This window comes from Schistocerca gregaria, unplaced genomic scaffold, assembly GCF_023897955.1.
Source record: "Schistocerca gregaria isolate iqSchGreg1 unplaced genomic scaffold, iqSchGreg1.2 ptg000310l, whole genome shotgun sequence".
NCBI classification, from domain to species: domain Eukaryota; kingdom Metazoa; phylum Arthropoda; class Insecta; order Orthoptera; family Acrididae; genus Schistocerca; species Schistocerca gregaria.
In genome coordinates this window covers 85001-92500 of record NW_026061790.1, presented here as the reverse complement: position 1 = coordinate 92500, position 7500 = coordinate 85001, and the positions used below count along the sequence as shown (strand labels likewise).

General features: G+C 54.0%; 3 non-coding genes across 3 annotated transcripts in view; all 3 read left to right on the top strand.

Annotated features, from left to right (window-relative positions):
• The first annotated feature begins 3954 nt into the window (after positions 1–3954).
• On the top strand, positions 3955–5847 carry LOC126305339 (small subunit ribosomal RNA). The gene has a single exon (XR_007553404.1). It is a non-coding gene; the product is annotated as a small subunit ribosomal RNA (ribosomal RNA).
• Positions 5848–6208: 361 nt separating this feature from the next.
• Positions 6209–6363, top strand: LOC126305311 (5.8S ribosomal RNA). The gene has a single exon (XR_007553378.1). It is a non-coding gene; the product is annotated as a 5.8S ribosomal RNA (ribosomal RNA).
• Positions 6364–6551: 188 nt separating this feature from the next.
• The window catches only part of LOC126305415 (large subunit ribosomal RNA), a 4222-nt gene continuing 3273 nt past the window's right edge, over positions 6552–7500 (top strand). The window contains exon 1 of the ribosomal RNA XR_007553473.1: positions 6552–7500. This exon is cut by the window's right edge and continues 3273 nt beyond it. This is a non-coding gene — a ribosomal RNA (large subunit ribosomal RNA).

The window sequence follows — 7500 nt, the reverse complement described above, 5'->3', positions numbered from 1 at the left end:
TATGCGGTACATCAGTACTTTCCTAATAGTTCGGTCGTCTCACGGCACTGCTTAGTAAATGATGCAAGGCCACATATAGATGATTTATGCGAATGTCCCTATACGTGCTGTAAGACTGGGCACACAACGTGAATCGCACGTCAGCCAGACACTCGAACATGCACCACTCTCGGCCTGCAACGGAGACACACAATACGTAAACATCTGGAATGCGACAATGTCGAGTGCATCCTCTCTGCGACATTGCACCGTCGACACTATGATAACCAGAGCAGTAGGTCCACCTATAAAAGCACAATACCCCACTCCTCCGACAACTACCATTGCTCAGATAAACCAACACACATCCTACACAGAGGGGCACCAAATATCACCCCCCGCCCTCGTGTTATACCACATGAAAAATTGCAGAAGTGAGAGACACAGACCCGCCAGCCTCTTGCTACAAGCATCGAACCGACGTGACGTATCTGACGGTGACTCAGGCATCCGCGTACTGCCACCACTATCCACCCCCCCCCTCTCTCTGCCCCCTTCCCACACAATACCAAATGTAACCAACTTTATCGCTTAACCTAACTGTGGCTGTACCACATTATCGCTTAACCTAACTGTGGCTGTACCACATTATCGCTTAACCTAACTGTGGCTGTACCACATTATCGCTTAACCTAACTGTGGCTGTACCACATTATCGCTTAACCTAACTGTGGCTGTACCACATTATCGCTTAACCTAACTGTGGCTGTACCACATTATCGCTTAACCTAACTGTGGCTGTACCACATTATCGCTTAACCTAACTGTGGCTGTACCACATTATCGCTTAACCTAACTGTGGCTGTACCACATTATCGCTTAACCTAACTGTGGCTGTACCACATTATCGCTTAACCTAACTGTGGCTGTACCACATTATCGCTTAACCTAACTGTGGCTGTACCACATTATCGCTTAACCTAACTGTGGCTGTACCACATTATCGCTTAACCTAACTGTGGCTGTACCACATTATCGCTTAACCTAACTGTGGCTGTACCACATTATCGCTTAACCTAACTGTGGCTGTACCACATTATCGCTTAACCTAACTCTGGTTGTACCACATTAACCCTTAACCTAACTCAAGTTGTCCCTTAACCTAACTCAAGTTGTCCCTTAACCTAACTCAAGTTGTCCCTTAACCTAACTCAAGTTGTCCCTTAACCTAACTCAAGTTGACCCTTAACCTAACTCAAGTTGTCCCTTAACCTAACTCAAGTTGTCCCTTAACCTAACTCAAGTTGTCCCTTAACCTAACTCAAGTTGTCCCTTAACCTAACTCAAGTTGTCCCTTAACCTAACTCAAGTTGTCCCTTAACCTAACTCAAGTTGTCCCTTAACCTAACTCAAGTTGTCCCTTAACCTAACTCAAGTTGTCCCTTAACCTAACTCAAGTTGTCCCTTAACCTAACTCAAGTTGTCCCTTAACCTAACTCAAGTTGTCCCTTAACCTAACTCAAGTTGTCCCTTAACCTAACTCAATTTGTCCCTTAACCTAACTCAATTTGTCCCTTAACCTAACTCAATTTGTCCCTTAACCTAACTCAATTTGTCCCTTAACCTAACTCAATTTGTCCCTTAACCTAACCCACGTTGTCCCTTAACCTAACTCAATTTGTCCCTTAACCTAACTCAATTTGTCCCTTAACCTAACTCAATTTGTCCCTTAACCTAACTCAATTTGTCCCTTAACCTAACCCACGTTGTCCCTTAACCTAACTCAATTTGTCCCTTAACCTAACCCACGTTGTCCCTTAACCTAACCCACGTTGTCCCTTAACCTAACCCACGTTGTCCCTTAACCTAACCCACGTTGTCCCTTAACCTAACCCACGTTGTCCCTTAACCTAACCCACGTTGTCCCTTAACCTAACCCACGTTGTCCCTTAACCTAACCCACGTTGTCCCTTAACCTAACCCACGTTGTCCCTTAACCTAACCCACGTTGTCCCTTAACCTAACCCACGTTGTCCCTTAACCTAACCCACGTTGTCCCTTAACCTAACCCACGTTGTCCCTTAACCTAACCCACGTTGTCCCTTAACCTAACCCACGTTGTCCCTTAACCTAACCCACGTTGTCCCTTTGCCTAACATAGTTCACTGCTCGGAATCTCTGGTGTCGTTGTTATCCTCATGTAGATGTCTTGCGAGTGTTGCTTACTTTCCACATATTCCCGCTATCCACTGTCAATTGTACTGCAATAGGACTATATCGCCGCCCCCCCCCCCCCCTCTGTCCCCCTCTTTGTGTCTCTGTCCTCTCAAGCTGGTCGGTCTGGCGTTTGAGTGTTAAATGAGCCTCGCAGCTGTTCAGTTGCATTCAGATGTCGACGCCCTCAGTGTACGTCGTGGTATGGTCTGTGTCCATTGTCCGCTGATGTCGTACGCGTAACCCACACGCTGTACCGATCATCGGTCGTTACGTACAGAGTGAAGTAGTGTGATACGTGTGACCGTACGCTGGCTGTGCCCAACGGTGTCGAATATCAATTTCCATATGTTGTGCTCGATGCTACTTGTCTCGTCTCCCAATAACAGCTAGGTTGCACTGTGGTACGCCGTAGAGGCGTGTGGGAGGAACGTACGAACGCATTGTATGTCACCCTGGGTCGCTGGGGGTGGTGGTGCGGTGAGTCAGGTCAGGTCAGGTCAGGTCAGGTCAGGTCAGCGTGAGCCGTCTGATGTAGTGACGCGTGTATTCCGACTTTGTCGTATTGCCTCACACAAAGTGCTACCCTGGTGGACCGCGTTCCATATCTGGGACATGCCGCAGATGCCGGTTGACAGTGGATCGCGGAAGGGACATCGCATACGTGCGCGGGCCACCTTCCACGTGTTCTCTTCTGCACATGTCGCAGTGTGTATGTGGTCTGATGTAGCGTGTCGTGACACATGACATCCTGGCATGCAAGAATTGTTGAATTCGCAAATGTAGGTGGACATCTACGTTTACTGCCCAAGATACGCAAATGAACTGGAAATCCGTTGTTGAGCGGTTGTTCACGCTGGAGGTGAATCTGTGATGGCGACGATCGGTACAGCTATTAACCGGTTGTTTCAGCGGTACCCGCCACATCCACACACGTGACTAGGTCCATGTGGGTATGAAGCGATACGCGGCGGTGGCTTGGTGGGACTGTTCCCGGCCGGTGAAGGGGGGCCGCCCGGCGTGTTGGCCGCGCGCTGCGTGGGCGCACGCGCAACAGGCGGCTGGTGGGGGGCGCCGAGTGGCAGGAGCGCCAGCCGACGGGCCCGGCAGGCGGTGCAGCTACGCTGCGGCGCACCCTGCACGCGGCGCCTGGCGGCCAAAGTTGGTTCAGCCGAGCCCGGTGCGAAGCGCGGTGGACATCTGCAGTGTGCTGGTCTGATTGAGGACTGTGTGCGTTGAGGATGCGCCGCCGCCTGGCACTCGGCGCCGCGACGCCGTCTGCTGCTCGGTCGCCCCAGCGGTTCTCGCAGGTGGTTTGTATCGCAGTTGTGCGGACGTGTTGGCGCGTGCGCTGTGCTGGGAGAGTTCGCTTCTGCACCCAAGTGGGGCTTTGCCCTTGTGTGGCGCTGGCGTTGGAGCTGCCGGTCACCATAGGTGGCGCGTGTTGTCTCCCGCCGGCAATGCCACGACAGCACGCTCCCGGGCCTCTGTCGGCAGCGGCAAGCTCAGTTGGGAGCAAGGGTGTTCGCACTAAAACCGTCTACTCGCCTAACTCCGGGCGATTGCGCCTCTCTCGAAACCGACCAAGTACCTAGGACGGCGCTGCGCGCCGCCGGGACCTGAGAGGGTTTCGAGGTGTATCGTGCAGGGGAGCTCGGCCTCCTCCTGTTTGCAGAATAATTGAGCGGACGCTTGCGTGTTCGCGCGGGCCCCCGGGACACACTCCCGGGCGGCCGGCTGCTCAGCTCTAGTTGACGCAGCTCCCTGGTTGATCCTGCCAGTAGTCTTATGCTTGTCTCAAAGATTAAGCCATGCATGTCTCAGTACAAGCCGCATTAAGGTGAAACCGCGAATGGCTCATTAAATCAGTTATGGTTCCTTAGATCGTACCCACGTTACTTGGATAACTGTGGTAATTCTAGAGCTAATACATGCAAACAGAGTCCCGACCAGAGATGGAAGGGACGCTTTTATTAGATCAAAACCAATCGGATTGGCTTGTCTGGTCCGTTTGCCTTGGTGACTCTGAATAACTTTGGGCTGATCGCACGGTCCTCGTACCGGCGACGCATCTTTCAAATGTCTGCCTTATCAACTGTCGATGGTAGGTTCTGCGCCTACCATGGTTGTAACGGGTAACGGGGAATCAGGGTTCGATTCCGGAGAGGGAGCCTGAGAAACGGCTACCACATCCAAGGAAGGCAGCAGGCGCGCAAATTACCCACTCCCGGCACGGGGAGGTAGTGACGAAAAATAACGATACGGGACTCATCCGAGGCCCCGTAATCGGAATGAGTACACTTTAAATCCTTTAACGAGTATCTATTGGAGGGCAAGTCTGGTGCCAGCAGCCGCGGTAATTCCAGCTCCAATAGCGTATATTAAAGTTGTTGCGGTTAAAAAGCTCGTAGTTGGATTTGTGTCCCACGCTGTTGGTTCACCGCCCGTCGGTGTTTAACTGGCATGTATCGTGGGACGTCCTGCCGGTGGGGCGAGCCGAAGGGGTGCTTTCGCGTCCCGAGGCGGACCCCGTTTAAATCCTACCAGGGTGCTCTTTGTTGAGTGTCTCGGTGGGCCGGCACGTTTACTTTGAACAAATTAGAGTGCTTAAAGCAGGCAAGCCCGCCTGAATACTGTGTGCATGGAATAATGGAATAGGACCTCGGTTCTATTTTGTTGGTTTTCGGAACCCGAGGTAATGATTAATAGGGACAGGCGGGGGCATTCGTATTGCGACGTTAGAGGTGAAATTCTTGGATCGTCGCAAGACGAACAGAAGCGAAAGCATTTGCCAAGTATGTTTTCATTAATCAAGAACGAAAGTTAGAGGTTCGAAGGCGATCAGATACCGCCCTAGTTCTAACCATAAACGATGCCAGCCAGCGATCCGCCGCAGTTCCTCCGATGACTCGGCGGGCAGCCTCCGGGAAACCAAAGCTTTTGGGTTCCGGGGGAAGTATGGTTGCAAAGCTGAAACTTAAAGGAATTGACGGAAGGGCACCACCAGGAGTGGAGCCTGCGGCTTAATTTGACTCAACACGGGAAACCTCACCAGGCCCGGACACCGGAAGGATTGACAGATTGATAGCTCTTTCTTGATTCGGTGGGTGGTGGTGCATGGCCGTTCTTAGTTGGTGGAGCGATTTGTCTGGTTAATTCCGATAACGAACGAGACTCTAGCCTGCTAACTAGTCGCGTGACATCCTTCGTGCTGTCAGCGATTACTTTTCTTCTTAGAGGGACAGGCGGCTTCTAGCCGCACGAGATTGAGCAATAACAGGTCTGTGATGCCCTTAGATGTTCTGGGCCGCACGCGCGCTACACTGAAGGAATCAGCGTGTCTTCCTAGGCCGAAAGGTCGGGGTAACCCGCTGAACCTCCTTCGTGCTAGGGATTGGGGCTTGCAATTGTTCCCCATGAACGAGGAATTCCCAGTAAGCGCGAGTCATAAGCTCGCGTTGATTACGTCCCTGCCCTTTGTACACACCGCCCGTCGCTACTACCGATTGAATGATTTAGTGAGGTCTTCGGACTGGTACGCGGCATCGACTCTGTCGTTGCCGATGCTACCGGAAAGATGACCAAACTTGATCATTTAGAGGAAGTAAAAGTCGTAACAAGGTTTCCGTAGGTGAACCTGCGGAAGGATCATTACCGACTAGACTGCATGTCTTTCGATGTGCGTGTCGTGTCGCGCAACACGCTACCTGTACGGCAGTGGCCGTGCGCCGCGTGCGGAACCACGCGTGCCTCTCAAAACTAGCGGAAGTGTTGTTGTTGTGTGGTACGAGCGCTGAAGCTCTGGAGCGGCTGGCCTGCGGTACCTGGCGCCTGGCGCCGGTTTTGAATGACGTTCGCCCGAGTGCCTGTCCGCTCCGGTGTGGAGCCGTACGACGCCCATCGGCTGTGAGGCCGTTGGACACAAAAAAATAGTGGAACAGGGGCCGTCAGACGCCTCAGTCCCGCAAATGCTACTGTCTTGAAAGAGACAGTGGGAGACTGAAAAGGAAAAGATCACCCAGGACGGTGGATCACTCGGCTCGTGGGTCGATGAAGAACGCAGCAAATTGCGCGTCGACATGTGAACTGCAGGACACATGAACATCGACGTTTCGAACGCACATTGCGGTCCATGGATTCCGTTCCCGGGCCACGTCTGGCTGAGGGTCGGCTACGTATACTGAAGCGCGCGGCGTTTGTCCCGCTTCGGAGACGTGGGAGTGTCGTGGTCGCCTGTGTGGCCGGCCGCGTCTCCTTAAACGTGCGATGCGCGCCCGTCGCCTGGCGGTTCGCATACCGGTACTTTCTCGGTAGCGTGCACAGCCGGCTGGCGGTGTGGCGTGCGACACCTCGTACAACGACCTCAGAGCAGGCGAGACTACCCGCTGAATTTAAGCATATTACTAAGCGGAGGAAAAGAAACTAACAAGGATTCCCCCAGTAGCGGCGAGCGAACAGGGAAGAGTCCAGCACCGAACCCCGCAGGCTGCCGCCTGTCGTGGCATGTGGTGTTTGGGAGGGTCCACTACCCCGACGCCTCGCGCCGAGCCCAAGTCCAACTTGAATGAGGCCACGGCCCGTAGAGGGTGCCAGGCCCGTAGCGGCCGGTGCGAGCGTCGGCGGGACCTCTCCTTCGAGTCGGGTTGCTTGAGAGTGCAGCTCCAAGTGGGTGGTAAACTCCATCTGAGACTAAATATGACCACGAGACCGATAGCGAACAAGTACCGTGAGGGAAAGTTGAAAAGAACTTTGAAGAGAGAGTTCAAAAGTACGTGAAACCGTTCTGGGGTAAACGTGAGAAGTCCGAAAGGTCGAACGGGTGAGATTCACGCCCATCCGGCCACTGGCCCCCGCCCTCGGCAGATGGGGCCGGCCGCCCGCGCGGAGCAATCCGCGGCGGGGTCGTGTCCGGTTGCCTTTCCACTCGCCGCGGGGTGGGGCCGTTCCGGTGTGCGGTGGGCCGCACTTCTCCCCTAGTAGGACGTCGCGACCCGCTGGGTGCCGGCCTACGGCCCGGGTGCGCAGCCTGTCCTTCCGCGGGCCTCGGTTCGCGTCTGTTGGGCAGAGCCCCGGTGTCCTGGCTGGCTGCTCGGCGGTATATCTGGAGGAGTCGATTCGCCCCTTTGGGCGCTCGGGCTCCCGGCAAGCGCGCGCGGTTCTTCCCGGATGACGGACCTACCTGGCCCGGCCCCGGACCCGCGCCGCTGTTGGCTCGGGATGCTCTCGGGCGGAATAATCGCTCCCGTCAGCGGCGCTTCAGCTTTGGACAATTTCACGACCCGTCTTGAAACACGGACCAAGGAGTCT